Here is a 15,127-nt window from a genome sequence, read left to right on the forward strand (position 1 = left end):
TCTTGCCGAGCATCTCTCTTTAGAAATGCACCTGTGCGTGTCCTGGAGCGCCGGGGCCGGGGTCTTGGTGGCTGTGTGCCCGAAGACATCCTCTCGCGAGCGCAGACTCTGCAAGATGCGTCTCTTTGTACGTGCAACATATGCCTTTTCCACAGCCGCTGACTGATGAAACGCGCCTCTTGGGCCCATGTGCCGTTTATTCTTAAATCACGGGATTGCCATCCCTCGATTTTATTATGGCCACTTAGGACAGATCTCGATGGTGCATTTGGGCTATGGTGTGGCACTGAGTGCTCATTTGTAGTCTGTTTCTATTTTTTGCTGTGAATTAAAATATAGAAGAGATACTGAGTATACCTTACAGGCTGGGAACATAGAGGAGTGTATTATTTAAAGTTTAATTTTAATTGTTGTAAGGAAAAAATGAATGAAATTTATTTCTTAAAACATTGGCATTCTGATGGTGTTCTGTGTGTCACTGTAAGGTGACACGTTGGAGTCCCATTCTCAATGTCTCTTATTTGCTGGGTCAAATTCTGCAGTAGTGCATGTATCATGCCTGGTCTAGCAATCTGGGTGGCCCATAAGAAGAATGTTTTGTCCCTTTTCAGGCAGTAATGTGAGGCTCATTGCTTCTGCTCTGACTCAGGTTTTACTTCTATTGATCTGGCCTGCCGCTCTACATACAAATGTCAAATCCAGGCCTGCTGTGCTGTAAATGCTAGCTTTGCTGGCACCTGACCAGGCACAGATTGGTGATTGAGTGAGGTAAATATCTGGTGATTCTAACAGGTTCTTCAGGTTATGATATTGGTGAAGTCTTGAGAGTGGTTAGCTGGTTATTGTTGAAGAGGGTGTAAGACATGCGTGCTCTATAAGTAGTTCTGTAGCAATCAAAAGGCACCCATGGTGCCTCAATACAAGAAGAACATCAAGCTATTAGACTGTGGTGACCAAGACAGTGAAGGGTCTTGAGCAAGGCTTATGAGAAGTGGCTTGGTTTGTTCAGCTTGGAGAAGGCTGAGGGGTGACCTCATCACTGAGGGGTGACCTCATTGTGGCCTACAACTTTCTCAAAGCGGGCAGTGGAAGGAGAGGTGCTGGTCTCCTCTCTCTGGTGACCGGCGATAGGACTCGAGGAAATGGAAATGAAGCTGGACCAGAGGAAGTTCAGATTGGATGTTAGGAAAAGGTTTTTCACTGAGAGGATGGTCGGTCACTGGAGCAGGCTCCCCAGGGAAGCGGTCATGGCACCAAGCCTGTCAGAGTTCAGGGAGTGTCATATGGTTTAGTGTTAGGTAGTCCTGCAAGGAGCAGGGAGTTGGACTCAATGATCCTTATGGGTCCCTTCCAACTCAAGTTCTGTGATTCTAAGCAAGTTAATGGGGTTGCAGCCAGTTCAATCCTTGCTTCCACAGTGAGCAAAATCCTGAGGAGGAGCCCCGGGGAGGAAAGGGTGGAAAGTTTCTGTTGGGATTTCCATGGGAGTTGCCTGGTGGAGGTGGCTGCCAGAAGGTGGTGTTGTGATTGCCCCTTTGGCCTTGTCCCTTTCCCAGAACTGTGGCAATGTGATGGACTGCTGGGATTCTCTGGTTGTCAGCAGAGCTCCTAGTTGGAAGGACCAGGCTGCCAGTGCCTAAGGTAGAGAAACACGGCCCTCACCTTGGAGATAGATTCGAACTGGGTTTTTCCACAGTGTCCACCCCAAGCCTAACTTCAGGCTCTGTAATATTGTAAATGCTAATACATTGCCTCAGCCTCCCTTCTGATAACCCTGTCCCTGTCACCTTTCAGTGGCTTCTGATAATCCCTCTGCTTCCAGAGGCCATTCCCCACTAAATAATCTTTTGAATAATAACTTCTGTATCTTACTCATTAGGAATTGAACATAAGGTACAACTAAAACATGGTTGTGTGTTGAGGAGGTGATTTGCTATTGTAATTTGTACATGTATGCTGGGTTCTGCTAGACCTTTTATTATCAAGACTTTAATATAGCTGGAAATATGCTGCATAATTCCTCTATCATTACAAAGGATAAGTGACCTCAGAGTATTCAAGTCAGGAAAATGCTGTGAAATATAACTGGCAAAATGATGCCCAGAATAATTTTCAATTTTGATTTCTAGTCATCCATTTGATAGACAGTTGATATTGTGGTTTAAAAAGTGTATAAAAATAGTCCTTCAACTGTAAAAAAGGTATGGCGATGGATTCTACTGTCTTCAGGCTGGTATAACTCAGGTGTAACTTGAGCAGCTGAGATCCAAGTAGTTCCTTAATTATAACTTCTCTTTTTTTTTTTTTTTTTTCTCTACTTTTTAACCAAACTATGGGAAACTGAAGATGCTTACAACTTGGCTTTGACTACTGAGTCATGGTCATTTTTCATTGTGGTCAATATTTGTGCTTTCTGTTTGTTTTGTGAAGTTGTGAGGCAGCAAAATAGTCCTTACTGGATATTAGAATTGTGGATCACTTTCTAGTCAGTCATTCTTTGAATCTTCTGGGTTCCATCAGATTTCTCTTTAATCTCTGTGCATGGCAATGCAATATTTTGGTTACACGACTGCAAAACAAATATAATTGTTTTTTTTAAAATAATTATTTTACTTGAATTTACAGTGGCATGTTTGCATTATGTGTTTCTAAATCAATAGCTTGCTCAAATTCCCAGCAGGTAACCTCTTCAAAGTTCCTCTGTAAGTCTGTCTCACATGAAGATCTGGTCTTTACCAGATTAGAGCAAATTTATCTTCCCATTCTCAGAGCTGGATTCTCTGCTGCCTTCTCTTTAGTAATCATCTACATCTGTGCAAAGCATCCATGCAATTCTTTGTCATCAGCTCTCAATATCCAGAATCCATAAGGGTAGAAAACTGTAATTTTTGTAGTACTTCTAGCTTCTGTATCTTTAAGGTCTATTTGAATTTTTCCTTTAAAATATGAGGACTAGAAATCTCTGCTCCAGGTGATGGGGCTCTAAATAGAAAAATCAACAGCTTCATGTTGGAAGTGTCATGAGAAAGCTCTGTGGTCGAGTTAAATAACCATAAATACAGCTTTTCTGTAAATGACAGAAAAACAGTATGGATCACAGTCTGCAGTTTGGATTCTAAAACATCCAATGAACTTTAAAGGAAAGATAATAACATACAAGCACTTTCAGGAATGCAGGCTTTCAGTTCACCTCACTAAAATTTATGGTGCTGAATAATTTGCTTGCTGTGTGTTTGGATCACTGGTGGGGAGCTGAGAGAAACTGTCACACAACCTGGAAGCTTTAGGAGCTATGTTTTATCTGTAAGAGCACATTGGGACATCACAGCCAGTTCCCTATGCTAAATAGTCTGAATCAGCTATTGTCCGAAGAGAAGCAAAGTGAACTGCTATATGTGACCATCCACATAGCATAGTTAAACAAGAAAGAGGCAAATGGAAGCAGCAAACATTTTGGTACACAGCTGCATAATGAAATCCTCTTAGTTAACAGTTTAACAAGCACTAACAAATAAGGAATGCAAATGAAGACTGGATAGACCATAATTCCATTTCTGACTTTGGATAAAATGTAACTCTGTGATGAATAATAAAACAAACTGGTGTACCTGAGAAAATTGTTTAGCTAGAGCAGCTGCTATGACATGCCAGGTCTTCTTTTACGTTAAAAATGAAAATGCAAATATAATGTTATCTCAGATTATTTTATCAAAAATAACAAAATGAATTATTTTAATTAATTGAGAACAGCTGATGCTAAAATTAATGTTGTCTCCCACTTTCTCCTTATGCATTCTTCCCATCTACACCTAGGAGGTAATATCTCACAGTTACTGTTTAACACATGTACTCCATTTGTTAAGCTATTTGTTGAATTTTGTTGAAATTGTTTATTATATTATTCCCTTAAGAGTTTAGGGGAAAGCTTTGTTGAACCTTACATTGCATGGACTATAGACAAAAGGTCTAAGTAACATGGAAATTAAAAATGAAAAGAAGAAGAAACAGCTGTTGAAAATTGCATTGAGGTCCCAGGTGGTTTAGGGTAATCAATAATGAGTAAGCAAATAAAGTTGGGAGAAATGGTAGAGGCAGGACTTTTGGGGTTTTTTTGTGGTGGTGGTGTTTGATTTTTGTTTCCCCTCCCTCGCATGTGCACTGGTTTGCTAAAATTCACTATGTTGATTTTCTTAAAATGAATGCAGAAATATTTTGATTATTAATTTCTATGTTGTATGCAAAATCTTTAGAACTCTTAACGTTACAGGTGGTAGAAATTACTTAGAATCAATTGTACTGTACTGTTTTGCATGTATTTGGGGTAGGCTTGGTGTACAAATATTTTAGAGATGAATTTTAAAAAGACTTAAAGTTGGTATTAATACATAATATGGACCTACATTTTCATGGACATGAACGTTATTTTTTGTTCTTGAAGTTCTGTTATTCATAGATAAGTCACTGGGTTTTTTAATGCTGTATTTATTTGTACTTAATAGTTAAGGTTCTGCAAACTGCTATATTCCATCTCTGTGCATTGGTGAGGAAAAAAATGAGATACAGTCACTTTTGGAGAATCAGCTAGGAGAATCTGCTTTAAATTAATACAGCCCTTAGTAATATCCCTTTCTCATCTCCCCTTTCTGATGGGAAATTATAATTAGCTTTAGACAAAGAGTATATGGGGACTGTTGCACTTGAAGAATATTGAGTAATTTACAGTTGAAAGAACAATTGTGTTGGTTACTATTTTGTAGTTTATAATGAAGCAAAAAGTTGCATTAGTTAACTTGGGAATGATTTTAAGAATGAACCTGTAAGTTTAGAGTGTGTCCAGTAAGTGTTTCAGAGGCACAGCTGATAGCTAATAAACATCCACACATATCCAGTGGGAAGTATTACTGACCTAGTGGTATTCAGCCCATGTTTGCAAGGTTCTGTGTTGAATTGTGTCACGTATTTTTGTAGGTCACAGCGTGACCTACATGTTGCTGTTTTCCTGGAATATGCAGTCAATGTCAGTGATCTGCCTGTGTTAGGTGAACTCAGTGAAGATATAAGCATTGTCCTTGGAAATGGATTTGAAATTATATACAATAGCTTAATGCTTGTCAAAATCTCTCTGAAATTACCATATTTTTCTGGTTTCAGATGCAGCTGTAATGGAATCTGTGTGTTCAGGACGGTATCATGAATGTCTTATAAGTGAAACCTTTTAATTTTTTTTTTTACTTTGCCACATCATGTATGAACCAGCATCTCAGCTGCGTTTAATGGGTGGTGTTTCATGCTTACGCCTTTGCCAGCTGAGAATCCAAACCATCATCTGCTTATATGGGAGGAGAATGCTGCTCGCCTGATCAATACTAGCTGATGCTTCCATTTTTAAGGCAGCACAGTTCAGCTAAAAATCGTCCTATAAATTTCAGGGGTAGTTTTTAAATAGTAAACTGTAAGGATAAATTCTACATTTAACATGAGTTTCACTTTATGCTGGTTGTTTATTTGCCGAGTGCTGTTCTTGCCGTTATTGGTAGGGCAACTTAAGTTAGCATGTCTGCTGTTACATGGTATGTTTTCATTTGATTTGTTTTGTTGAGAGGGCAGGGAATGACAGTTACTTGTCCCTCAGCTGATCGATGCCATTGATGAAAAAGATGATTTCTAATGTTATCTGGTGAAAGTCCTGTTTTGGACACTTGTTAAAGAGCTCACAGACTCTGAGGATGTTGAAGGAACCTGTCTTTCAACATATGATAGAAGGGTAAGAATCACAACAATTAAAAAATGAAAAAGACCAACTCTGGTCACTATGTATTCATAAGTGAATAATCTTGGGTGTTTCTGTGAATGTTGCTTGTAATGTTTTCATTTTTAAAAGTAGTTTGACCCTAAAAGGTGGGTAGAAGTGGCTAATGGGATATTCACATATGTGTTTACATTTCTGCTGAAAAGCCAATGTGAAGAAACAAATTCATGTTGGCTTAGATTTTGCTGAGCTTCCCTGTTAATGGAAAGGTTCAGATTATTTTACCAGAAAATGGAAGCAAAGGGCAAGACAGGACATGGGAAATTAGAGCAATGTATACATGAAGTTCTGCAAGGCATTGGTAGTGATATGGTGGGAAAATAAGTGTTTTGAAGTTATATTGAACTGCAAGCTGATAAGAAACTGCAAGAAGGTAGTAATCTGGTTGGAAGTAAGGTGTCCAGAAAAGAAAACAATTCATCATAGAGATTCACACTGTTAAAAGTGCATGTGGGAGGCCATGCAGATTTTTCTTATTTGTTCTGACATTAATATCTACCTTTATTGGCTGTAGCAAGAGCTGAGCTAAAAATGGTAAAAAATTTCACAAGTTAACCCTCTTACTTTAAATAGAAATATTACTTAAATATCTGACAGTCTTTAGTAGTGAATATAATAGGTCCTCCTGTGATATCTGTAAGACAATAGATAATCAGTTATGACCTTAGAAAGAAAGAAAAGGAAGAGTTTCTAGGAGAAAGATATGGAGCATGAACTTTCCCTCACTGTTTGTTGTTTTCTTGTTTAAATGCATTTCAGTTAAATAAAATATGGTTTTGTTGTCTTGTTAAAATCAAAATCAAAGAAAGGAGAGCCTGATACTATAAACTGTGGGAACTGCAGTGTTTCAGGCTGTATGCGTTGTCTCTGGCAGTGGTTGCATGTGACCCTAATTGCATAAAATACACTTACAAAAATATCTTTTTAGTAAACTAAGAACGGACCTTGCGTAATGCTCAAAGTATAAAACCACTGAAATGTTTTCTTAGACCCCCATCTTCCAATTTGCTGGGCAGGCTGATTGAGTTCATCCTTTTTTCTGGCAATTCTGCCATTCTTAAATAGTATGTCTAATCTGTGTCCATGTACATCTCATGCTGAAAAATATAGATTCTGGGAAATTTCTGTTTCAGGATAGGGCAGGATTTTGTATTTTCACTGGTAGTGTTCTCAGTGTGCACTGGTATGGCAGCATCTAGGGAAACACTTGTATGAAAAAAGAGACAGATGGTATTTTACCCACAGAATACTAGAATATTGGTTTGACAAATCTCCTCAGCTTTGCTGTGGATAACAATAATGCTTCTGTCCCCTTTTGACTGTTTCCATGGAGCCGCCAGCAATTTGGATCGAGTTTTGTGGTTCGTGTTTTAGAGCAAGGGCCAATGGTAATTTTAGCATGCGCGGCCCAGCAGCATCAGATTCATCCTGTATTCCTTGTGAAGAGCCCCAAATCTGAGAGATGTCGTGAGTTCAGTTCTGCAGGTATTATAATATTCCTGAAAATTATTGTGGTATTGATTAAAAATCTAACTACAAGGCTATGATGTTTGTACAGTCAAAAGTAGGGGGTGGTTAGGATTTGTTCTGAAGAGCTGTTTATCACCATTTGGTGGAATAAAACACATGTAAACTACTAGCATGTGGAATTTGCCATGTTCTGACTATAAAAAGAAATACATAACAGCACTGTATAAATGCCGCAAATATTTGCGGTAAGTCTGAGCTGAGTTTTTGGATTTTAAAGATCACGTAGTTTAACCGCCCTAATCAGGTTGCTTAAAGCTCCATCCCATCTGACCTTGAACACTTCCAGTGATGGGGCATCCACAACTTCTCTGAGCAACCTATTTCAGAGTCTCACCATGCTTATCGTAAAAAATCATTTCTTTCTTATGTCTGGTCTGAAGGAACTCTATTTCAGTTTAAAACTATACACCTTTCCCATTTTATTACTGCAGTTGCATCTTAGCATCGTGTGATATGATAAAATTACATGGGGCACATCCCTGTGTGGGGCTCAAAGTTAATGAATAACACTTCCTCACAATTTTGCATACACTTTGTTTTATTCTATTAGTAACTGAGAGCAAATATGATAGCTGGCAATATGGCTAACTCTTCATAAAAACCCCCAACACTATTTTATTACAGAAGCGGTAACATAATTGGCATGATTTACCTCCTGTATTGGAAATGCAGAAAATGTGTTAAATATTTGAAATTCCACCATGTGGAATGAGATCATAAAACTATGCCTGAGCAGAATTTATTCTATTCTGCAATGTTTTGACCTGCTGCTTCTTAATAAAGCAAGCAGTGTTGCATATACCATGTTTAACTCCAGAAGTCAGTACAATACGCTTAAAGCAGCTTGATGTGCCTCATAAAACAGAAACCTGGGGTGATACAATTATCCAAATATATATTTTAAAGCTACTTAGACCATTAAGAGTGAAGACAGGGCTGGTGCTATTTTTGAAAAACATGAGGTAAGTGTCCCCACTTCATATGAGAGTTAGTTAGAGCCCAGGCACTGCTGAGAGCCCCTGTCCGGCGCGCTGTTACCTTTATAAATCTGGTCGTGCATTCCCGCAGATGGTAGGTTTGGGAGACTTCCGTTCTCTGCGTATCAGGCACAGAGGGGAAAACAAAATATATACTGAGCAGTGGGTTCTACTCTATGGATAGGAATTTAAATGCTTTCTATTTTCCCACCACTAATGAGGAAAAAAGTTTTTTCAACTGATGATTATTTGTTTAAAAGAAAAATATTACAGCTGGAATTTTCATAAAGCCTAAAAAAGTTATAGGCCCAAATTCCACTGAATATTTGGACACAAAATATGCAGGAGGAGGCGTTCTTAATCTATTTTTTGGATCAATTTCTATGGTGTGTTTGAAGGCCCGATGATGAAAGTGTCATCAGGATGAGCCGATTTCTCTGCCCTTGCAAAAGGCTATTATGAGCATGTGTTTGGTTTTAGTTTTGCCTTTGCTGGATGGCTGCGCTGTGATTTCTATGACTTCGAATGACTATTGGTTTCCTTGTTCCTCAGAAGGTGCAGCATGTGGTTTTTGTTCATTCATAGTCAAGGTTTTTCCTGTGTTGAGACTTAAGGATTTTGAATGCGAAGGCCAAACAGCCCAACATTTGTTCAGGAGCGAGTCAAATTTAGCTCATGAGACACTTTGCTGCAAGGAGGAGTTAAGCTTTAGGATATGTTTTAAAGGGATTTTGATGGATTCTCTACATTCTGTGGAAACTGCTATGTTACTGCTTTTCTAAAAAGGTATGTTCAGCCATTTAAACCTGCTTGCTAAATACAGGCATAAAAACCTGTGCTCTTTGAGCTTTCAGTAAGAATACCAGCTGGGTGTCAGTGGAATCTACAGCCTTAGATCTAAACAGAAACTTCAGAGTGACCAAAACAAAGACATGGTGTCCAGTGCTGAGGGAAAACACTCTGCAGGGCCTTCTTCAGGCTCCCTTGGATTCACAGGCTTCAACTGTTCTTTTTCCCGTATCACCCGGATCAATTCCAGTTTGCTGCATTTTTCTAAGTATGCTGAGACCTTATTTCTCTTCCAGCTTTGCTGGGTGGAGATGACCTAGAAAGTACAGACAGCTGCAGAAAGCCCAGCTGGCCTCAGCTCTGCTGGCACTGTGTGCCTGGCTGTGCCACAGCGAGGCCTGCGAGCTTTCGTGTTCCAGCGTGCTCGCCTTAAGAGGTGACAAACGTTTTAGAAAAAATCACCTGTTATTTTTGGAACCATCTATTTCTGATACAAGAAGGATTCCTGGAAATAAGTAATTTTTGGAACCTGGTTCCCATGACCCAAGTATCGCGATAGATGCTTGTGCTGCGGGCAGCAGCCCTGCGTGGGGTGTAGCCGGTGGTGCAGCCATGGCCGGATGCCTCCTGCTTCACAGAAAGCCGGGCTCCCATGGCAGATGGCAGGGTTCTGTCAGCCTGAGAGAAGAGGTCATGGGGCATGGTGTCGCTCTCCAGGCCCAGTGTTTTGGAGAGCCAGGTCAAGAAGACAGCAGGGTGGATGGCTGAGAGGAAGCAGCTGAGAGAGGGACAGAAAACAGAAGGTCTGGACCGACCGAGGTATGTCTGTATGGGCTGGTGGAAAGCTGCTTTCCTGTGGCTGCGTGGGAAGGCTGTGGTGCTCCCGACTGTGAGCTTTCTTGTTTTGGAAATGCTGAATGACAGAGCCTGTCTTCTCATGCCTGGATGCCTGTGCGTACGTTATCAGTGGTTAACTATCTGCGTGTCTCCCCGCATCCTCCCCTGTCCCTCATCTTAAACCAGCTCCCTCCAGGCATGGAAGCCAAAAGAAAGTAATAGCAATGGGTGAAATTTGTAGGAAGGAAGGAAAACAAGATTAAAGAGGCTAGGTAGGAAGAAGCTTCTAGTGGGATTTCTTGTCTGGTTGTACTTGTCTTTTTACATCCAGTCTTAAAGATTACAGAGTGCTTTCCTCGAGGCATTTATGTTTTTTATGGCTCATTCTGCCACAAGAAGCAGCACACTGTTGCAGCACACTCAATGCTTATCATACTGAAGGACTAATATTTGCTTTAGACCTCTGGGAGTCTGAATGTAAATAAACTACTTCTGCTTGCTTATATCATGCAACTGAGCTTGAATCGATCCTAAAAAAAAAACCCTGACAAAAAACCCAGAACAAAAAACCAACAAAAAACCCAACCCCAAAAAACACCCAACAAACCCTGAGATTCAAATGTGCCTTTTCATACAGTAACAGCTCTAATTAAGTTCAAATGTAGCCATGATCTCTTGCTGATAAATACTCCACACTCTGTAGCAGTGTTACTATTTAGCATAAAAAGTATGACAAATTCTTCAGTGAATTAATTTAGATTTTCACTCAAGATGCATCTCAAAAGAAATGTGTGCAGCTGTTACTTCAAAATTCACTGGATGTATTTTCTGGGGAGAGGGGCAATATAGAATCTTTCTTTGTGAGCTCCAGACTGAATTTCTTATCCTTTAGGAATGGGTTTAATCCTGCCATCTTGGATGGAAATCTGCACACAGGATTTTTTTTTTTTTTTTTTTTTTTTTTTGAAGTCCTCTTTTGCTTAGCCAGAGGTTTTCATGGCTCCAAGGGCTCCAACAATAATTCCTACAGATTATACTGACACGTGCTGGTAGAGGGCAGAGCTGACAGGCGGTACTCCAGCTGCTATTGTACTTGGCAGTCATTCATCGTAAATAACTCTGCCGGTCTTTTTGCTTACAGACATCTGACAGATGCTTCTTGCGATCTCTAAGTAGGTGCATTGCCAAGTAGACTACAGATTCTGAAACAGTTATTAGGGTCATGTTATTCCTGCAATCTGGGAATGCTATGGTGTTTTTAATTTCCCTGAGTTGGTATGTTTAATGGCATCAGCACTGTGCCCTATGTACTTCATAGAGAGGTTTGTGTACTGATGGCTGTGTCCCACTGAAGTCAAGGGAATTAATTTATCTAGGGAACAAAACTGTTTCTTCTCAGACTGAAAATCTAGGATTTTATCATGTGTACTGCTGAGAACCAGTTTATCTCATTGGCTCCCTTCTCTCCTTTGGAATTGAGAGTACTCAGTGTAGTAAGGACATAACAGCCAGTGAAATTAGCCTCCTGACTTGCCTAGATTTCCACAATAGACTGCAGGGACAGAGCTCTTCAATAATATAATTAGTACCCTGTGGGGACTATATGGTATTGTTAAGATACCAGTGATTTTTATAAAGGGCTATTCCCTCTCTACAGTCTGCAAGGGTCTGCAAGCAAGCATTGGTAAAGCAGATATTTAAAAATGCTTTGGCATAAAATTCAAGCTTTATGCATTGAAAGCAGTATGGTGGAGAAATGACAAACTTGCTGGGCTCATCCCTCTGAAAGAATGGAAAAGATACAGCTTTGGGCATCTGAATATTGCAGCACTCTTTCAGTGAAAAAGAATTCCACAGAAATAAGATAATTTTGGCCTAAAATATTAATTTACTCAAAATAAATGGGAGTTCCAGTGAAAAAGCAGTTTCAAGGGTACATTTTTTGCCTGGCCTCACTACCTATTTAGAGCTGCTCTATGTAAAATAGAGTAATAGCATATCTTTACAATTGCATATCTCCCCATGTCTCAATGGGATACTCATTCAAATCAATAGAGTAAATTTGCAAGGTTAATCTGGTCTGTTATCCTTTGTGTTAGAATAGAATAGAATATTTCAGTTGGAAGGGATCTACAATGATCATCTAGTCCAACTGCCTGGCCACTTCAGGGCTGACCAAAAGTTAAAGCATTGGAGCATCAACCACCTCTCCAGGAAGCCTGTTTCAGTGTTTGACAACCCTCTTGGTAAAGAAGTGCTCTCTAATGTCAAGTCTGAACCTCCCCTGATGGGCTTTGTTTGTTCTCTTGCTCTGGATATGGGTACTGTTGTGTTGATGTAAGACAGAAGAGTTCTTGGGACCAGTTCTCAAGAGAAGGAGGAAGAGCTTATGCCTCTCTGACTCATCTGTTCTCCTTTTTGCATTAAAACTAGGGTCAATCCTTGGTTTAATTATAGCTGGTCTAACCAAACTCTATTTTGCTGTGATTTGGGAAAGAGAGAAGGTTTGCCTACCTACCAGAGAGAAGTGAAAACTTAGCAATGTATGAATTGCTTTTGTGTCCTGTGTACGTGTTCCCCCAGGATTTTGCGCCAGTAAAACTTATTCCACATGTCACTTATATTGGGTGGTGTAAGAAAATGGCTGAAAATCACCCTCGTACTTCTTGGTTTGGTTGTGGAGCAGTACCCTAAATAACTTGAGTGCATCTCTTGTTGGATCTAAGGGTAAAATTTCCATGCAGGAGGTAATTTTTTCCCCCTCTAATTTCTGTTATATCTGGCATCTCTCCCATAACTCCAGGGCAGTTATTCTGTAGCTACACCAGTGCAAATCCTCTTGACATTATCAGAGGCATTTTGAGACAGCTGCCAAATGCTTTTATTAAAGCAAAAAGTGGAAAAAAGCTTAAAGCTCTGGTATTGGGCACTGAAATCCACATTCAGACTGCAGAGCAAATGTACCCCATGACTTGCTGTGAAGTCTGGTTTTCCAGCCTGACGTCTAGATCAAGAGAGACAGTAGGAATATGCTGTGTTCAGAACTGCAGCTAGTCCCATGAGCTGGGACTTCTTGAAATTAATTGCCATTAATACCTGAAGTGCTTCATTCAGCTCTGGTAACCCAGCTCAAATTCTTCTCCATTACGTAAATTTATATGGGGTACTGGATGTGCTGTAGCTGAAAGATTTGCCGTCTGGTATTTTCCAGGGTGTGGAGGAGCTTTGGAGGTGTTTAGGGCCTGCCTGCTGTTGCATCAAGACTTCGGGAGTTTATTTGCATCTAGTTTCAATTTAAGAAGCTATTGGAAGATTGAAAAGAACAGTACTGCTCCTAGGCTTACTCCTTCTTCAGAGCTCCATTTAATTTGGGCAAATGGAAAGATTTTCTTTGTCTGTTTCTCAGAGACAGTTGAGAAAAAGCAGATGGCAGTCTGCAGCAGCAATAAGATTGTGGCCCTTTAGGATGCACTGTTTACACTGACTGCAGAAGTTGTACATTCATCAGTCATTCTGCTATCCTTGACATCTGCGTCATCCTTATGCTGTACAGATTTTCTTTTCATTCACTGGGAAAGCTGCACGTGACACTGAACTCCTGGTGACATTATTCCCAGCTCTATCACATTCCTTCTTCGCAGGCCAGGTAGATGTACCTGTGCTTGTCATTCACTTTTATATGGTTCTCGTGCTTCCTGGTTCTCAGTATTTTGCATGTCAAAAGATTATTGTGGTGACTTTAGTTATTAAATGATACCTTACGCTTTGCAGAGCAAATCTTCATATTTTGAGCAAGCATTGCTTGTATCAAAGGGCAAACTGCATGCAAAATAACAGAACTCTTGAAGTTGTTATTTATTTGCTGTTAGCAGCATGTCTGTGAGAACTGGACTTCACCGGAAGAGCCTGCAGGATAATATTAAGCCTGACAATGCTAGTGGAAGCAATGAACCCTGTAGGCTTGCAGTAAGGAAGGAAGGGGACTTGCAGTAACAGACAGGAGAATAAGAATTTCATGCTTTATATCCCACTTTTCCTTTCAGGGGAGTAGAAAATGTTCTGCTTTGTCTGTTTGCCCTTTCCTTGAAGCCCCGTCTGCTCAGTTTATGATCAGCAGCTCAGCAGTGCTCTGATTGTTGTCAGTCCTGCGGTCGCACACTCAGTGGTCTCAGAGATTACCTGGATGATTCCAAAAGGTTTGGAAAAGAAGAAAGGAACGAAATGGGCACTGGGATACAGAGAGAGCTGAGAAGGAGGAGAGCAGAGAGCAATGAGAACAAAGGCAAAGACTATCTAAACCCTCATATTTGGCTGTGAGGTGCTTGAATTACAAATAAGAAGTATACCTGTTACAGTTTTTGCAGCAATAAATCTGTTCAGTGTGGGCACAGAGCAAGGCAGGAATGGCTGTTAGATAAGCCGGGAGACTCCAGTGACAGTGAGGCAATCCCAGGGGTACAGCATGGTCCTCAGTTGGCCATGATGCACATGACACTGATGCACAGGCTTTGTACGTGACAGAACATCCAGGGGCTCAAAGGAGAGCAGGGCTACGCCCTGACTGTGAGGGCACCTTGGCCCTGTGCTGAGGGGACACTGACCTTCAAAAAGGTCTTGGGAGAGGTGAAAGCTGGAGAAGGGAGGGAATTTAACAGAGAAGTGCAAAGTGCTTTTGAGAAAGGAAATATAGATGAGGAAAGAAAAATGAAGTGACTGACAGCATTCTGAGTTTTATAGATATGTTTTGGTCAGTGTTGAAGGCTACAGCTCCCACGTTCATTACTAACAGAGTAAAGCTCTGCAAATGGTGGGTTTTTTTTTTTTCCAATTAACTGCAGAGTAACATTTTCTGAGGGTTATTCTGGAAAAGGAGGTAAAAATGAAGCAACCTGCTCTTTCTGCTCAATGAAGTATATGAATATGTATGTGTGTGTGTGTGTGTGTAGCTTCATATACATGTTGAATCTGCTGTAACATCAGCTCTATTAGTGTGTTCTAGGCCTAATGTCACCCCCCTGGCGTCCTCGGAAGTGGTTACTTTATTTCAGTAATCAGAGAATAGCAGCACTAAAAGATGGAAGTGACTAATTAGGCCCCTCTAGCTTTTTTTTTCCTCTGTGGTACTGTGCCTTTCCTAGGCTCAGAAACACTTCTCTTTCTGTTAAAGCATTTTCTTCTGTCAGGA

Source organism: Antrostomus carolinensis, unplaced genomic scaffold (genome assembly GCF_000700745.2).
Source record: "Antrostomus carolinensis isolate BGI_N321 unplaced genomic scaffold, ASM70074v2 scaffold41015, whole genome shotgun sequence".
NCBI classification, from domain to species: domain Eukaryota; kingdom Metazoa; phylum Chordata; class Aves; order Caprimulgiformes; family Caprimulgidae; genus Antrostomus; species Antrostomus carolinensis.